Source organism: Salvelinus fontinalis, chromosome 19 (genome assembly GCF_029448725.1).
Source record: "Salvelinus fontinalis isolate EN_2023a chromosome 19, ASM2944872v1, whole genome shotgun sequence".
NCBI classification, from domain to species: Eukaryota; Metazoa; Chordata; class Actinopteri; order Salmoniformes; family Salmonidae; genus Salvelinus; species Salvelinus fontinalis.
Window position 1 is genome coordinate 45738616 of NC_074683.1, and position 17810 is coordinate 45756425.

General features: G+C 41.8%; 1 long non-coding RNA gene across 1 annotated transcript; it reads right to left on the reverse strand.

Moving 5' to 3' along the window:
- Nucleotides 1–1178: 1178 nt before the first annotated feature.
- Nucleotides 1179–4762, reverse strand: LOC129816825 (uncharacterized). Its single transcript, XR_008753617.1, has 2 exons — nucleotides 3738–4762; nucleotides 1179–3622 (listed from the first exon to the last, which is right to left on the reverse strand). It is a non-coding gene; the product is annotated as an uncharacterized LOC129816825 (long non-coding RNA).
- Nucleotides 4763–17810: the final 13048 nt, after the last annotated feature.

Sequence of the window (17810 nt, forward strand, 5' to 3'; positions counted from 1 at the left end):
TTCAATGCCCTTGCTGATGGAAGGAGGTTTTCACTCAAAATCTCACGATACATGGCCCCATTCATTCTTTCCTTTACACGGATCAGTCGTCCTGGTCCCTTTGCAGAAAAACAGCCCCAAAGCATGATGTTTCCACCCCCATGCTTCACAGTAGGTATGGTGTTCTTTGGATGCAACTCAGCATTCTTTGTCCTCCAAACACGACGAGTTGAGTTTTTACCAAAATTATTTTTTGGTTTCATCTGACATTCTCCCAATCTTCTTCTGGATCATCCAAATGCTCTCTAGCAAATTTCAGACGGGCCTGGACATGTACTGGCTTAAGCAGGGGGACACGTCTGGCACTGCAGGATTTGAGTCCCTGGCGGTGTAGTGTGTTACTGATGGTAGGCTTTGTTACTTTGGTCCCAGCTCTCTGCAGGTCATTCACTAGGTCCCCCTGTGTGGTTCTGGGATTTTTGCTCACCGTTCTTGTGATCATTTTGACCCCACGGGGTGAGATCTTGCGTGGAGCCCCAGATCGAGGGAGATTATCAGTGGTCTTGTATGTCTTCCATTTCCTAATAATTGCTCCTACAGTTGAATTCTTCAAACCAAGCTGCTTACCTATTGCAGATCCTGTCTTCCCAAACTGGTGCAGGTCTACAATTTTGACAACTTTGACAGCTCTTTGGTCTTGGCCATAGTGGAGTTTGGAGTGTGACTGTTTGAGGTTGTGGACAGGTGTCTTTTATACTGATAACAAGTTCAAACAGGTGCCATTAATACAGGTAACGAGTGGAGGACAGAGGAGCCTCTTAAAGAAGAAGTTACAGGTCTGTGAGAGCCAGAAATCTTGCTTGTTTGTAGGTGACCAAATACTTATTTTCCACCATAATTTGCAAATAAATTCATTAAAAATCCTACAATGTGATTTTCCGGATTTTTTTTTCTCATTTTGTCTGTCATAGTTGAAGTGTACCTATGATGAAAATTACAGGCCTCGCTCATCTTTTTAAGTGGGAGAACTTGCACAGTTGGTGGCTGACTAAATACTTTTTTGCCCCACTGTATATAGCATGACTGTTTTTTCCCCAGCACTCGTCCCGTGCTGGCTGGCCTACTAGGCAGTTAAATGGAAAAGTTCTACATGATGTAGGCATGAAATGTGAATTGGGATGAAGGGAAATGTCAATCACTGACAATTGAAATGTCTCATTTATTCTACATATCATTCACTATACATGCTCATGTAGACATACTTTGGATAAGTATAATATGTGAGTGAAATATTTCATTTTAAGTCATTCTAATGGTAACATGACTATACATGAGTATAGAGGATGGTATCATGACCATATATTATCATAAGATAATTTGGTAGGATGTCTAAGGAATCACATGTTATTCATTATAATTATTCATTATAACATGTGATTCCATCAAACTCTAATTTCTCCTGAAGGACACAGATGCACTATTCCCCACAAATGTAAAAGCATTAGATTGGCGTATGCATGGCCTAAAAGGAGTCTCCACCATATTACCTGTTCATGCAGAGAACAGGTGCACTTTGGGAGACCTGAGATGTTTGGTATGAATTACTGAGCAACTCCTTCCTCCCTCCTTAAAGTAATCGCTTCTTAGACAGGATTGGGCAGGTGAAGCCAAGGGCTCCATTACATGGCTTTTACCTGTCTAGTCATTTCTAATAAGTGATTACTTCTAGGGAGGGAGAAAGGAGGGATGTATGTAGATTGAGCGAGCCACTTTCAGTTGCACAACCCAATCCTGTTATTTGCATATAAGACTTTTGACCTCTGACCTGTATACTGTCTGTAACCATTCCACAGATATATTGTACAGTGGAAACACTTCAGCCTCTGCCTCATCCACGTCAGCGACAACTGCATCACTCCTACTCCAGGTAAATTCCTGAGGTATTATATATATATATTTTTTTGCATTTTAACTAGGCAAGTCAATTAAGAACAAATTCTTATTTACAAGACAGCCTACCAAGACGCAAACACTTGTTTTTCACAAGGGCTATTAGCAGGACAATAGACATGATGTGGTCCCAAAAACACCTCTCTGACATAGGGTCCAGCATATCTCTTGATGATGTCATTGAATATCTCGCCAGCTTTGATCCATGCCTGGGCCTGTGGTACGCAAAGTTCTTTTTGTCAGACGAATCATTGGGTCGAAACTACAGAACCGTCAAAACAAGAGAACACACATGATTAACGTTATGGGAAGAAAAAAAAAATATATATATATTATGTACAACTCCGATCAGAACCAAAACCTGCCCAAACTTGTTCAGTGCAGCAGCACATTTTACTGCCTATTGGTTATATCTTGATATTGTAATAGTAATTACTCTTTCTTTGCTGTTCTGTGTTCTATACCCTCAGCTACTACAGATGTATTTTTTTTTTTTGCAGGGCCAGTAAAACCCAACAGTTACATCCCTGAGGTTGGCATCCAGCGTAGGAATGCCAAGGATCATCCCTCGTGTAGCCAGTGACCCAGGTAATCTTGGCCTTTTTCCCTGACATTACACCACCACCCATCCAGGAGCTGGTTCAGGCACATGTCAGCTGAGGGCTATGTATGAGTGATACGATAGTATTTTTAAAAAGTACGGTCAAACAGAGTGTTTCTAGATGTATCTTTTCCTCCCTCTCCCTAGAATCTGAACAGCTACAATGACTGGAAACCCCATGTCCATACACACTGAATACCAATAGCTAACTATTAGTTCCTATAGTTTCTTGTAAATAACAATTACAAATAACCATTATGTTATTGTACAGTCCCATCTACTCAATTAAATATACCACATTTTCTTATTAATAGCAATTTTAACTAACCTCATGTTATTGATAATGTTTTATGCAGTCCCCTCTACTCCATCCACCTATAAATATACCTTATGAATACTTTGTCACTTATTAATGTTGTTTTATGTCTAAATAAATGTAGTTAGTCTTATTTGTTCTATGATTGTTTCATATAAACATTTTGAACTATTTGTGGAACAAAACAAAGTGCACTTACACTATATTCAACCTTTGTCTAACATCAGCTGTTTTATTAAACAGCTAACACATTAACAAAAATAACCAAACAAAACATTTCAAAATACATGGACAATTCTTTAGGTCAGTCTGCCAGGAGTGAATCCTTTATACTGGCCATTAGGGTCTGGGAAAGTGTCTCTGATGCGCAGCAGCTTGGAATAACAATTCTGTGGCCCTGCCGAAAGCGTGCCATGCTGCCAACAGATTAACTGCTGGTAGGCAGTATGCCTGTAAAACTGCATGGTCTTCTCCCTGTTTTTTGCTCTCATCCAGGGCTAATAGATCATTACTATCAACCCTGATGTTTCCAGCCTCCAAGCAGTAAGTGTATGTGCAGCGTTGTACTGATGCAGGTATTTGGCCCCCCACCACAGCACTTCTCCATGTCAGTTGGCATTTCTTGACACCTGCCACAGGTGCACCAAAAAGGGCCTCCTTCTGCACCTCCACCACCTCCCTGGATGAGATGGACCACATCAAACTGCTTCTGGTGTCCTCTCCAGCATCATCAAGACACCATGCCTCTTTCTCTCGAACAGCTGTTCAAGATACACCTAAAGTGAATTTAAAAAATAGCTATATTTCCTGGTTGACATGAGAACCAGAGTTGACAATCTGGTCTAGATTTTGTTTAGACTAATCAGACATGATGTAATGTGGCTTACAAACCTTCACCTGTGCAAGTCTATCTTGAGGATGATGATCAACTCTCTCCCTGTCAGCCATGGATATTTCCCAGATTCTGCCTCTGCCCCTTCTACCTGTCCCCCTGTTCCCTCTCCTGGCCCTGTTTGATCCTCTTGCACTGCCCTCTACATGGGCCCGTCTTTACACTGGGCCTCAGCAGTCCTCCACGGACCCTTGGACCTCTGCCCCTGGCTCTATGTGTGCCATGTTCAGGCAGCAGATTCTCCCAAAAGCAATAATTTCAAGAATCAGGATCACCTTTTATCTGCCAAGTACATTTTACCTGTGTCAGAAATTTGACCTGGTGAAATGGTGCTGCCAGCAATTGACAGAAAATATGCTCTATGTAAGAATAGCAATTAGATGGTAATCTTATTTGCTGTAAATATTTCATAGACCTAGCTATGACTGATAGCTAACGTAGCTACAACTATTGATACATTCCTATGGTCATTAGATATTATCTATATTACCTCGACGTGATCTGACATTTCTAATAACGTTAGCTCTTTGGATTTTTATGTTGTGGAAGGAAGACAAACATGACTAATTAGCTAACACGAATATACTCAATGTTTTGCAAATACATTAAATGAAAACAAGGATTTTTGATTTCGACGAGTTTACGGTTAGCTAACAGTTATTTTGCTAGCTAGCTACTAGTAGCTGCCTAGTGTAGCCAACAACAGGCAGAACACAGCTAAACACTACAGAACATGCAGAACAGCTTGGCAGAAACGAGCTATTTTCCAAAACAGAACAAAGTACAATATAATAGATGATGACTAATAAAACATTGTACAATATAACGGACGATGGCTAATTACATAAAATAATTGAATGTTAATCTTTCTTTGCTGTTCTGTATTCTATACCCTCAGCTACTTTTTTTATTACAAAAAGTACTTTTACCAGTATCTTTGGTTATAATCCGACTGGATTGACTGCAAGGCTAACTAGCACTATGGCAGTGACAGTTGAGTAGTAAACATCACTCAGCACATGAGCAAGATTACGTTTTGGCTACGTCATCATGTCACCTGGCTGAGAAATCAGCTGCAAAATATAAACAAACCTGAAGGGGGAAATGGAAAAAAACTCTGGTATTTCCAGTGCTGTGTCGTCAAGGCACTGAACAAGTAAAATGAAGACTTCAAATATCTTATATTTTATATTGTACTAACTGAGTCTGGCTTTAAAGCAGGTAGTGACTTCAATCTTCAGGTTTTTCCATTTTCAGATTTGCTTTAGCTGTCCACGACCAACAAATGCTTATTATCATTTTCTTGAACAAACTGTCTTTGTCACATTCATGTCCAAATCATCTCTTGCATAAATTGTCAGTGATTTCACCTAGAATTTAATGGCAGTGGCTAGTTAAACAAAACAATTAGCAATCATGGATTGGACTATTTTGTGGAATCGATATAATGTCCAGAGTTCTAAAGTAACTAATTACAACTAGATGGTAATTTTACATGAATTAAAACTGTGGGACTTGTTTTAGCTCTTAAAGTATTTTTGTGGTAGTGGAGGAAGTGTTCTGATTTAAATGGCAGAGAAGTAGATAAAGATTTAATACGCTCTAAGTTTGTCAAACTTTTTTTGGAAAGTAGTCAATATCAGTTATTTGTAAAAATGAACAGAAAATGTAGTTGCTGCAGTTACTAAAATGGCTGTATCATTTGATTGGTAGAAGTTATTTATGTTCTGGTTTCAGATATGAATAGCAGAGATGTCGACTAAGTTTTCATGCACTCTCAGTTATTGTCTAAGATTTTGGGAAAGTGGTGAAAAGTAGCAGATTTTACAGTGCATTGCGTGTTGGAAGTCATGGGATCTTTAGAATGTTGAAGAAATCCCATTATTAGATGAAGAGGAACAAGGGAAAGCACAATCGTTTAAAAAGTATAAAAGATATCAAAACGTTGTATATAAGCAACATATTTCAGACTGGTCTGTACAATTTAAAGTTTGAATGACATTTCCCGCTTAAACTGTGTACTAAACATTGCGTGCTGAAGTATGACAAAGATTTAGAATGGGACTTTTGCTGTGGCAAGTCCCACCAACTACTCTCGGTACTGTAATTGAGTCGCTTTTACCAATTAGAAATATTTATTTTAGTCTGGAAACTTTGATAATGCAATTTAATTTGTATAGCTTTTATCAATTGCTTTGTATGTTTAATTTATTTTCAAATGTTAATAGTTTATTGGACAAATCCTGAGGGTTTTTTGGACACACAGAAAGTAAAATTAACTTAGTTCCTACAGTACATTTGTTACATGTCCCTTACATTTTATGTATGGAAAAGGTAATGTGTGACATTTCAGGTAACCATAGAAAAACGTGTTTATAGTCAAGGTCAATGTTAGATTGTTTAAATAACTTCATTACTTTTACTCCGAGTACTTTAAAATAGATACTTTTTACTTGTACTTTTTTTTACACCAGTAATTTTACCACAAGTAAAATGTCATTAAAATAACTGTACTTTTACCTTAGGATATTTCAGTACTCTTTGCACCCCGATAATGTCAAATAATATTGCAATACTCGACTGTATAGACAGTTACTATGGTTGAAGAGCTGTAGGAGCAGGCATAATTGAAGGACAGTGGACTTCAGTAGACTTATGTTATGTCTTGTTTGGGTTTCTTTTGTTGTAGGTTGTCTGACTGTTGAAATTGAAGTCCAGGTCAAATCAAATCAAATCAAATTGTATTAGTCACATACACATGGTTAGCAGATGTTAATGCGAGTGTAGCGAAATGCTTGTGCTTCTAGTTCCGACAATGCAGTAATAACAACAAGTAATCTAACCTAACAATTCCACAACTACTACCTTATACACGCAAGTGTAAAGGGATAAAGAATATGTACATAAAGATATATGAATGAGTGATGGTACAGAACGGCATAGGCAAGATGCAGTAGATGGTATAGAGTACGGTATATACATATGAGATGAGTACTGTAGGGTATGTAAACATAAAGTGGCATAGTTTAAAGTGGCTAGTGGTACATGTATTACATAAAGATGGCAAGATGCAGTAGATGATATAGAGTACAGTATATACATATACATATGAGATGGGTAATGTAGGGTATGTAAACATTATATTAGGTGGCATTGTTTAAAGTGGCTAGTGGTACATTTTTACATAATTTCCATCAATTCCCATTTTTAAAGTGGCTGGAGTTGAGTCAGTATGTTGGCAGCGGCCGCTAAATGTTAGTGGTGGCTGTTTAACAGTCTGATGGCCTTGAGATAGAAGCTGTTTTTCAGTCTCTCGGTCCCTGCTTTGATGCACCTGTACTGACCTCGCCTTCTGGATGGTAGCGGGGTGAACAGGCAGTGGCTTGGGTGGTTGTTGTCCTTGATGATCTTTATGGCCTTCCTGTGACATCGGGTGGTGTAGGTGTCCTGGAGGGCAGGTAGTTTGCCCCCGGTGATGCGTTCTGCAGACCTCACTACCCTCTGGAGAGCCTTACGGTTGTGGGCGGAGCAGTTGCCGTACCAGGCGGTGATACAGCCCGACAGGATGCTCTCGATTGTGCATCTGTAGAAGTTTGTGAGTGCTTTTGGTGACAAGCCGAATTTCTTCAGCCTCCTGAGGTTGAAGAGGCGCTGCTGCGCCTTCTTCACAACGCTGTCTGTGTGGGTGGACCAATTCAGTTTGTCCGTGATGTGTACACCGAGGAACTTAAAACTTTCCACCTTCTCCACTATTGACCCGTCGATGTGGATAGGGGGGTGCTCCCTCTGCTGTTTCCTGAAGTCCACAATCATCTCCTTTGTTTTGTTGACGTTGAGTGTGAGGTTATTTTCCTGACACCACACTCCGAGGGCCCTCACCTCCTCCCTGTAGGCCGTCTCGTCGTTGTTGGTAATCAAGCCTACCACTGTAGTGTCGTCCGCAAACTTGATGATTGAGTTGGAGGCGTGCATGGCCACGCAGTCGTGGGTGAACAGGGAGTACAGGAGAGGGCTCAGAACGCACCCTTGTGGGGCCCCAGTGTTGAGGATCAGCGGGGTGGAGATGTTGTTACCTACCCTCACCACCTGGGGGCGGCCCGTCAGGAAGTCCAGGACCCAGTTGCACAGGGCGGGGTCGAGACCCAGGGTCTCGAGCTTGATGACGAGTTTGGAGGGTACTATGGTGTTAAATGCTGAGCTGTAGTCGATGAACAGCATTCTCACATAGGTATTCCTCTTGTCCAGATGGGTTAGGGCAGTGTGCAGTGTGGTTGCGATTGCGTCGTCTGTGGACCTATTGGGTCGGTAAGCAAATTGGAGTGGGTCTAGGGTGTCCGGTAGGGTGGAGGTGATATGGTCCTTGACTAGTCTCTCAAAGCACTTCATGATGACGGAAGTGAGTGCTACGGGGCGGTAGTCGTTTAGCTCAGTTACCTTAGCTTTCTTGGGAACAGGAACAATGGTGGCCCTCTTGAAGCATGTGGGAACAGCAGACTGGGATAAGGATTGATTGAATATGTCCGTAAACACACCAGCCAGCTGGTCTGCGCATGCTCTGAGGACGCGGCTGGGAATGCTGTCTGGGCCTGCAGCCTTGCGAGGGTTAACACGTTTAAATGTTTTACTCACCTCGGCTGCAGTGAAGGAGAGCCCGCAGGTTTTGGTAGCGGGCCGTGTCAGTGGCACTGTATTGTCCTCAAAGCGGGCAAAAAAGTTATTTAGCCTGTCTGGGAGCAAGACATCCTGGTCCGCGACGGGGCTGGTTTTCTTTTTGTAATCCGTGATAGACTGTAGACCCTGCCACATACCTCTTGTGTCTGAGCTGTTGAATTGCGATTCTATTTTGTCTCTGTACTGGGACTTAGCCTGTTTGATAGCCTTGCGGAGAGAATAGCTACACTGTGTGTATTCGGTCATGTTTCCGGTCACCTTGCACTGGTTAAAAGCAGTGGTTCGCGCTTTCAGTTTCACGCGAATGCTGCCGTCAATCCACGGTTTCTGGTTTGGGAATGTTTTAATCGTTGCTGTGGGTACGACATCGTCAATGCACTTCCTAATGAACTCGCTCACCGAATCAGCATATTCTTCAATGTTGTTGTTGGACGCAATGCGGAATATATTCCAATCCGCGTGATCGAAGCAGTCTTGAAGCGTGGAATCAGATTGGTCGGACCAGCGTTGAACAGACCTGAGCGCGGGAGCTTGTTGTTTTAGTTTCTGTTTGTAGGCTGGAATCAACAAAATGGAGTCGTGGTCAGCTTTTGCGAAAGGAGGGCGAGGGAGGGCCTTATATGCGTCGCGGAAGTTAGTATAACAATGATCCAGGGTTTTACCAGCCCTGGTAGCACAATCGATATGCTGATAGAATTTAGGGAGTTTTGTTTTTAGATTAGCCTTGTTAAAATCCCCAGCTACGATGAATGCAGCCTCAGGGTGTGTGGTTTCCAGTTTACAAAGAGTCAGATAGAGTTCGTTCAGGGCCATCGATGTGTCTGCTTGGGGGGGAATATATACGGCTGTGATTATGATCGAAGAGAATTCCCTTGGTAGATAATGCGGTCGACATTTGATTGTGAGGAGTTCTAGATCAGGTGAACAGAATGACTTGAGTTCCTGTGTGTTGTTATGATGATCACACCACGTCTCGTTAATCATGAGGCATACCCCCCCGCCCCTCTTCTTACCAGAAAGATGTTTGTTTCTGTCGGCGCGATGCGTGAAGAAACCAGCTGGCTGCACCGACTCCGTTAGCGTCTCTTGAGTTAGCCATGTTTCCGTGAAGCAGAGCACGTTGCAATCCCTGATGTCTCTCTGGAATGTTACCCGTGCTCGGATTTCATCAACCTTATTGTCAAGAGACTGGACATTGGCGAGTAGTATGCTAGGGAGTGGAGCGCGATGTGCCCGTCTCCGAAGCCTGACCAGGAGACCGCTACGTTTGCCCCTTTTACGGCGTCGCGTAGGGTCGCCGGCTGGGATCAGATCCATTGTATTGGGTGGAAGGCAAAACACTGGATCCGTTTCGGGAAAGTCATATTCCTGGTAGGAACGATGGTTAGTTGACGTTAATCGTAATATCAGTAGTTCCTCCCGACTGTATGTAATGAAATCTAAGATCACCTGGGGTACCAATGTAAGAAATAACACATAAAAAAACAAAATACTGCATATTTTCCAAGGAACGCGAAGCGAGGCGGCCATCTCGGTCGGCGCCGGAAGACCTGTGTCACATGACAAGACCTGTGTCACATGGAATGACGCTGGAGAGACGAAGCAGGTACGGGGAGTAAAACATTTACTAAATAACGAACATGGCATGAGACAAGAACAGTGTCAAAAATACTGGAAACAAAGATAAATAAATGCAGAAGTGGGGAACAGAGCTGGGGAGGGGGGGGGGGAGCAGAAGTGACAGTAGCCTCCTCCTCATGGGGCGCCACTCGGCGTCCCACCTGGGTGAACCGGACGAGACATGGGCGCTGGGCAAGCCGGTTGGGACGTGGGATCCCAACGAATCGGCAGGAGCATGAGAGCCTGGTGAGCCGGCTGAGGAATGGAAGCCAGACAATCCGGCTGAGGCAAGACGCTTGTCAATCTCGCTGCAGCGAGGGAGGCGTGATGCAGGACAACCTGACGCCCTCGAGTGCCAGGGGGGGAAAAGAGGGAGCAGACGTGACAGTATCCCCCCTCTTGGGGCACCACTCGGCATCCCACCTGGGCGAACCGGCCGAGACATGGGCGCTGGGCAAGCCGGTTGGGGCGTGGAAGCACGACGAACTGGCAGGAGTGTGAGAGCCTGGCGAGCCGGCTGAGGCATGGGAGCCTGACGATCCGGCTGAGGCAAGACGCCTGTCGATCCCGCTGCAGAGAGGGAGCCCGATGATCCGGTGGAGTGTGACGTGGGATGGAAAGCCGCCTAGCCAACCGAGGCAAGGAAAACTCTCGAGCCAGCCAGGGTGTGGATGCCGTGATGGGTTGGCTTAGGCACCCCCGGTTCCATCGGCGGCGGAATCCACCCCGACGTCACCAAAAAAAAAAATTACTCCTGGACCAGCTGGGCGAACAAGAACTGACGATCCGGCTGAGGCCCGAAGTGGGCTGGACACCATCCGAGCCATGGTGTTCAGGAGCAGACGTGACAACAGGTCAAATTCCCATTTGCCTGTCAAGCCCACCATAATGATATAAAGTAATTGACTCTGACTCTAACGTATTGGAAGACAGTGCTAAATGTCTTGGGTATGATTATGATAAGTTATACTATCCTGACTGTATTAGTCCTCTTACCATCTCAACCATATGGTTTAAACATTCAGTATGTCAAACTGTTTACATTTTTCCAACCCTGATGAAAACTTGTGATTGCACCTAGGCTAATTGTTATTGGCTTCTGTAACTCAAATGACATAGTAAATATATTTTCTGTTTAGTTCAACCATGTTTACTCTTTAAAGCCTATGGTGAATGGTTGAATACTTAGGTTGAGTGTAGCATAGGCATGATAGTCAGGGGTGGACTGGGACAAAAATTTAGCCCTGGAATTTTGGCCACACCAGACCTTATAATATTTGTGTGTATATATTTATATATAATATTTATAATATTTATTTACAAATATTTATGTTAGTTTTTGTCGGAGGGTCAATTTCGACCAACCAACCACAATAAAAGATGGTCCTTTTGATATTTGCCAGAATTGCCAGACGGCCAAGCTGCCCACGATGATAGTCACAGCAATTAAATTCACAGAAGTCATGCAAGTAGCCTAAGTGATATTTTCTATTGGGAACGTTATGTTAAGTAGCCTAAATGTGGTAGATAAGCCCACAGGCTGCTAACGTGACTGGCTGGTCTAATGTATGAATGAAGCCAAAGAGTTGATATTTCTATTTCATTTAGCTATTTTCAGGTCTCTTCAGAGATGTTTGATCGGGTTCAATTCCGGGCTCCGGCTGGGCCACTCAAGGACATTCAGAGATTGGTCCCAAAGCCACTCCTGCATTGTCTTGGCTGTGTGCTTAGAGTCGATGTCCTGTTGGAAGGTGAACCTTCGTCCCAGTCTGAGGTCCTGAGTGCTCTGGATCAGGTTTTCATCACGGATCTCTCTACTTTGCTCCGTTCATCTTTCCCTCGATCCTGACTAGTCTCCTAGTCCCTGCCGCTGAAAAACATCCCCACAGCATGATGCTGCCACGCCCATGCTTCACCGTAGGGATGGCTCCAGGTTTCCTCCAGACTTGATGCTTGGCATTTAGGCCAAAGACTACAATCTTGGTTTCATCAGACCAGAGAATCTTGTATCTCATGGTCTGAGAGTCCTTTAGGGGCCTTTTGGCAAACTCCAAGTGGGCTGTCATGTGCCTTTTACTGAGGAATGGCTTCCGTCTGCCCAGTCTACCTTAAAGGCCTGATTGGTGGTGTGCTGCAGAGATGGTTGTCCTTCTGGAAGGTTCTCCCATTTCCACAGAGAACCATCGGGTTCTTAGTCACCTCCCCGACCAAGGCCCTTTTCCCCCGATTGCTCAGTTTGGCCGGACGGCCATCTCTAACAAGAGTCTTGGCGGTTCCAAACTTCTTCCATTTAAGAATGATGGTGGTCACTGTGTTCTTGGGGACCTTCAATGCTGCAGAAATGTTTTGGTACCCTTCCCCAGATATGTTCATCGACACAATCATGTCTCGGAGCTATACAGACAATTCCTTCGACCTCATGGTTTGGTTTTTGCTCTGACATGCACTGTCAGCTGTGGGACCTAGCTAACGTTAATGACGTCAGTAAAATATCCATGATAATGAACTCTTCCATGCTTCAAAAGCAATTGAAGCATGTTTGAAGCATGTCAAAAGTGTATATGCCATATATTTATTATCCATTTGTAATACGTAAACATTTTCATAGGAGCTGGTGGTCTGGGTCTTCATCTGAAGATACTAATTCTAGAACAGCCAAAGAAACATTCATTACGTATTTGGTGGATTTTAACCTGTTTGGCGTGCAAGCCCGACCTCGGACCGAAAATGACACCCCTGCAGGGCGCGAAATTCAAAATCTATTTTTTAAAAATATTTAACTTTTACACATTAACAAGTCCAATACAGCATTTGAAAGATAAACATCTTGTCAATCCAGCCAACATGTCCGATTTTTTAAATGTTTTACAGAGAAAACACCACATATATTTATGTTAGCTCACCACCAAATACAAAAGTGGACAGACACGTATGAATTATGATTATGAAGTATGAATTATGATTGAAGTAGCATGCACAACCAACCGAAATAAACTAAAACCAACCTAAAGAGCCCAGAAAAAACGACCTCAGATGACAGTCATATAACATGTTACACAATAAATCTATGTTTTGTTCATAAAAAGTGCATATTTTAGCTATAAATCAGTTTTACATTGATGCTACCCAAAAATGCTAATACATAGCTTGAGTCTGAATCCAGCCGGGAGTAGCCAGAGAAAATACATACACCAACGTCGGCTACTAATTACACCTCATAAAACATTTCAGAAAAACATATGGTGGATAACTAATGAAAGACAGATATCTTGTGAATACAGACAACATTTCCGATTTTTGAAGTGTTTTACAGCGAAAACACAATATATCGTTATATTAGCTAACATCATAAGCTAGCATAAGGCAGCATTGATTCTAGTCAAGCGCTAGCCTAGCACAGTTAGCAGAGTTAGCATTCAACAGTTCGACATATATATGAAAAAGCATCCCAAATTGGGTCTTATCTTTCTTGGTACTCCATCAGAATGTTGTAACGGGGTCCAATGTCCAGTAGAGTCTTTAGTTGGGTTCCAGAACGAATTATTTCCCTCTTTGGTTAGCTAGCACGATAGCATTGCTGCGCTAGAAAGCTTTTCTTCAAAAAATTCTTCCGTCGTTTCACATCTAAAGTCCAGAATAAATTGCAATAATATAATTAAAGTATATTGAAAAAACATACTTTAGGATGATTTTGTGACATGTATCAAATAATATCGTAGTCAGGCATCATATTCAACGTTATCTACCTTGTTCCAGAAGCCGAGATCAAATTATCCTTCGCGCCCGGATTTTTATTTTAACTGCGCAGGTCTCACAAGAAGTTGTGTTATTCAGTCCAGGGACGAGATATTCGACTCCTTTCAATTCTCACTTCCGCATTACAGTCTGACGAACGCCTCTGACGTGTCCCTATGGTCACAAGTCAAATGGCCTTTTATAGAGAAGGTCTTAAAGAGACACATCGCATTTTGGGAAACTCAATTCGGCTGGGAAAATGGCTGTAAAAATATTTCTGTTCGACTTAGAGAAACAATTCAAACCTTTTTAGAAACTACAGACTGTTATCTATCCAACAGTAGTAAATATATGCATATTGGAAAATAAAAAGTTTCTTAGGAGGCCGTTTGAAAATGTGCACACATTTTCCAGTTTTTTCAATATTCAGCGTGCAGCCATAACAGGTTTTAAGCAGCTCGAACCATACTCTCTTAGCTGGGCACAAATGTAATATGTAAACCCAGGACTCCAGACAAACATTTCCCCCTGGTTGCACTGGTGCCACTAACTTTTCCAGACCATAATTTGGTCTCATCCCCCCAAAATTGCATCACGCAATAGAACACATTTGTAATAATTGTATAACGTCAGCCCTAGTGCTTTATTAAAACCTCTACAGGATGGGAGTTCCTATACCGGGACGGTTGATTAATCGTGCGCTAATCTCATTTGTATGACAGTTGTAAGTAACAGCAAACTGTCCAGGACATAGACATGTCTTATAATGGCAGAAAGTGTACATTTGTGTTAATCTAACTGCACTGTCCAATTTACAGTAGCTATTACAGTGAAATAATGCCATGCTATTGTTTGGGGAGAGTGCACAGTTATGTACTTGGTAATGTATAAATAAACAAATTAGGCACATTTGGGCAGACTTGAGACAACATTTTGTACAGTAATGCAATGGTTCATTGGGTCAATCTAAAACGTTACACATACACTGCTGCCATCTAGTGGCCATAGTCTGAATTGTGCCTAGACTCCTAAGTCATAAAATGGCTTTCTCTTGCATTTCAAAGATGATGGAACAAAGAAAATAGAAAACACATGTTTTTTTTTGTATTATCTTTTACCAGATATGTGTTATATTCTCCTGCATTAATTTCACATTTCCACAAACTTCAAAGTGTTTCTTTTCAAATGCTATCAAGAATAAGCATATCCTTGCTTTAGGTCCTGAGCTACAGGCAGTTAGATTTGGGTATGTCATTTTAGGCGAAAATTTGAAAAAAAGGGTTTGATCCTTAAGAGGTTGTTAAGACGTGTAATAGACTACAGAGTTGCTATTCAAGATAAACAGTGCATTCGGTAAGTATTCAGGCCCCTTGACTTTTTCCACATTTTGTTATGTTACAGCTTTATTCTAAAATGGATTAAATCATTTATTTAACTCATCTTTATACATTTACATTTACATTTAAGTCATTTAGCAGACGCTCTTATCCAGAGCGACTTACAAATTGGTGCATTCACCTTATGATATCCAGTGGAACAACCACTTTACAATAGTGCATCTAACTCTTTTAAGGGGGGGGGTAGAAGGATTACTTTATCCTATCCTAGGTATTCCTTAAAGAGGTGGGGTTTCAGGTGTCTCCGGAAGGTGGTGATTGACTCCGCTGACCTGGCGTCGTGAGGGAGTTTGTTCCACCATTGGGGTGCCAGAGCAGCGAACAGTTTTGACTGGGCTGAGCGGGAACTGTACTTCCTCAGAGGTAGGGAGGCGAGCAGGCCAGAGGTGGATGATATACACAATACCCCATAGTGACAAAGCGAAAACAGGTTTTTATAAATTTTTGCAAATGTATTAAAAAATAAAAAACAGAAATACCTTATTTATATAACTATTCAGACCCTTTGCTATGAGACTCGAAATTGAGCACAGGTGCATCGTGTTTCCATTGATCATGCTTGACATGTTTCTACAACAGCTGACAGTGCATGTCAGAGCAAAAACCAAGCCATGACGTCGAAGGAATTGTCTGTAGAGCTCCAAGACATGATTGTGTCGAGGCACAGATCTGGGGATGGGTACCAAAAAATGTCTGCAGCATTGAAGGTCCCCAAGAACACATGATTTGGAAAGGCAACACTCCGACATGCACTGTCAACTGTGGGACCTTATATAGACAGGTGTGTGCCTTTCCAAATCATGTCCAATCAATTGCATTTACCACAGGTAGACTCCAAGATGTAGAAACATCTCAAGGATGATCAATGGAAACAGGATGCACCTGAGCTCAATTTCTAGTCTCATAGCAAACAGTCAGAATGCTTATGTAAATAATGTGGATTCGGAAAGTATTCAGACCCCTTGACTTTTTCCACATTTTGTTATGTTACAGCCTTATTCTAAAGTGGATGACATTTTAAAACAAATCAGTAATCTACACACGTCATGACGTGGCCCTCTTTGGGTGCAGCGAGCACCATCCCCCTCTCTCTGCACCATCCCCCTCTCTCTCTCTCGCCGCCTCTCTCTCTTGCCCCTACACCCAGGCTTTGTTGGGCAGGTCATCAATTCCTAGAGGAGTTTTTTCTCCTCATGGCCAGAGTATAGAGTGAGTCTTCATAGAGAGAACAAAGGAACTTCTTCCACATCACAGAACTTGAGAACTGAACAATATCCATGTTCTGGAGAAGGTATAAACGGTCGGTTAAGTAGCCAGCTACGAACTGGTCCGTTTTGTACAATTTGGTGACCTCAGGAAAGACAGTACAGCCACATTACCATAACTCTGTTTATACAAGAGTCTCGGTTTTGGGGCTTGCATCTAATTGTTGTATAAAATGAATGAGTAAAGATGAAACTATTTGTGAAATTATGTGATGTGATTATAAACTGTTTAATGAAGGAAACTCCAATTCCCTTTGGAGTTAACTAGGTCATGGGCTCGCCCCTTTCTGCTGTTACGAATATATGCTCCTGAGCTCAATTTCTACTCTCATAGCAAATGGTCTGAATACTTATGTAAATACAGTGCATTCGGAAAGTACTCAGATCCTTTGACTTTTTCCACATTAGTTATGTTACAGCCTTATTTTAAAATGGATGAACAAAAAAGGAAATCCTCAGCAATCTACACACAATACCCCATAATGACAATGTGAAAACAGGTTTTCAGACATTTTTGCTCATTTATAAAAAAAAAATATTCAGATTACCAAAATCATTATGGGATATTATGTGTAGATTGATGAGGAAAACAGTTAATTTAAACAATTTTAGAATAAGGCTTAATACTTTTCGAAAGCACTGTAATTATGGAATTGAAAACTGATTTAGATGAGGTGGTCATCTGTAAACAGCAGGCTATTATCAACAATGTTTAGTAAAAATAATTTTACAATATTTTTCAAATAAAGTAGAAATGTCAGGCATATACTTGGCTTAACAAACACACTGTTACCAACAAAAATACAGTATTAACACTGATGACACCCAGTGGACAAAAAAACAGCACCAGCACCACTACTAACATAATGAAAACATAGTCTGAAGACATAGCCAATTCCTTTCCCATTTTACAGATATGCCTAATATGAGCAAAGTGCTTCATCATGAGAAATTATGATACGCATTCCAATGTCTGACCCATTCATTTCTAGGTGGATTAGGCCTAGGCTATACCATACCATATACCATGTACATAATGTACCATAAAGGGCACCTGAAAAAAGTGTGTGGAAGGGGACATTCTTTAGTTAACTTAAACCATAGGCTACTTCCCAAAAATCCACTCTGACACATGAGTTTGATGCTCTAAATAATCATTTTAACCAGATATAGAACGCTAACACACAAGCATATGCCATTTCACAATCCCTAACGTAGGCCTACGGTAAGGTATGTACATTTACTTCACTTCATTCTGTAAGAAAATATTGTACTTATTACTTCATACATTTTCCTTGATACCCAATATTACTTGTTACAGTTTGATTAGTTAGCAGGACAGGAAAATGGTCCAATTCACGTACTTATCAACAGAACATCCCTG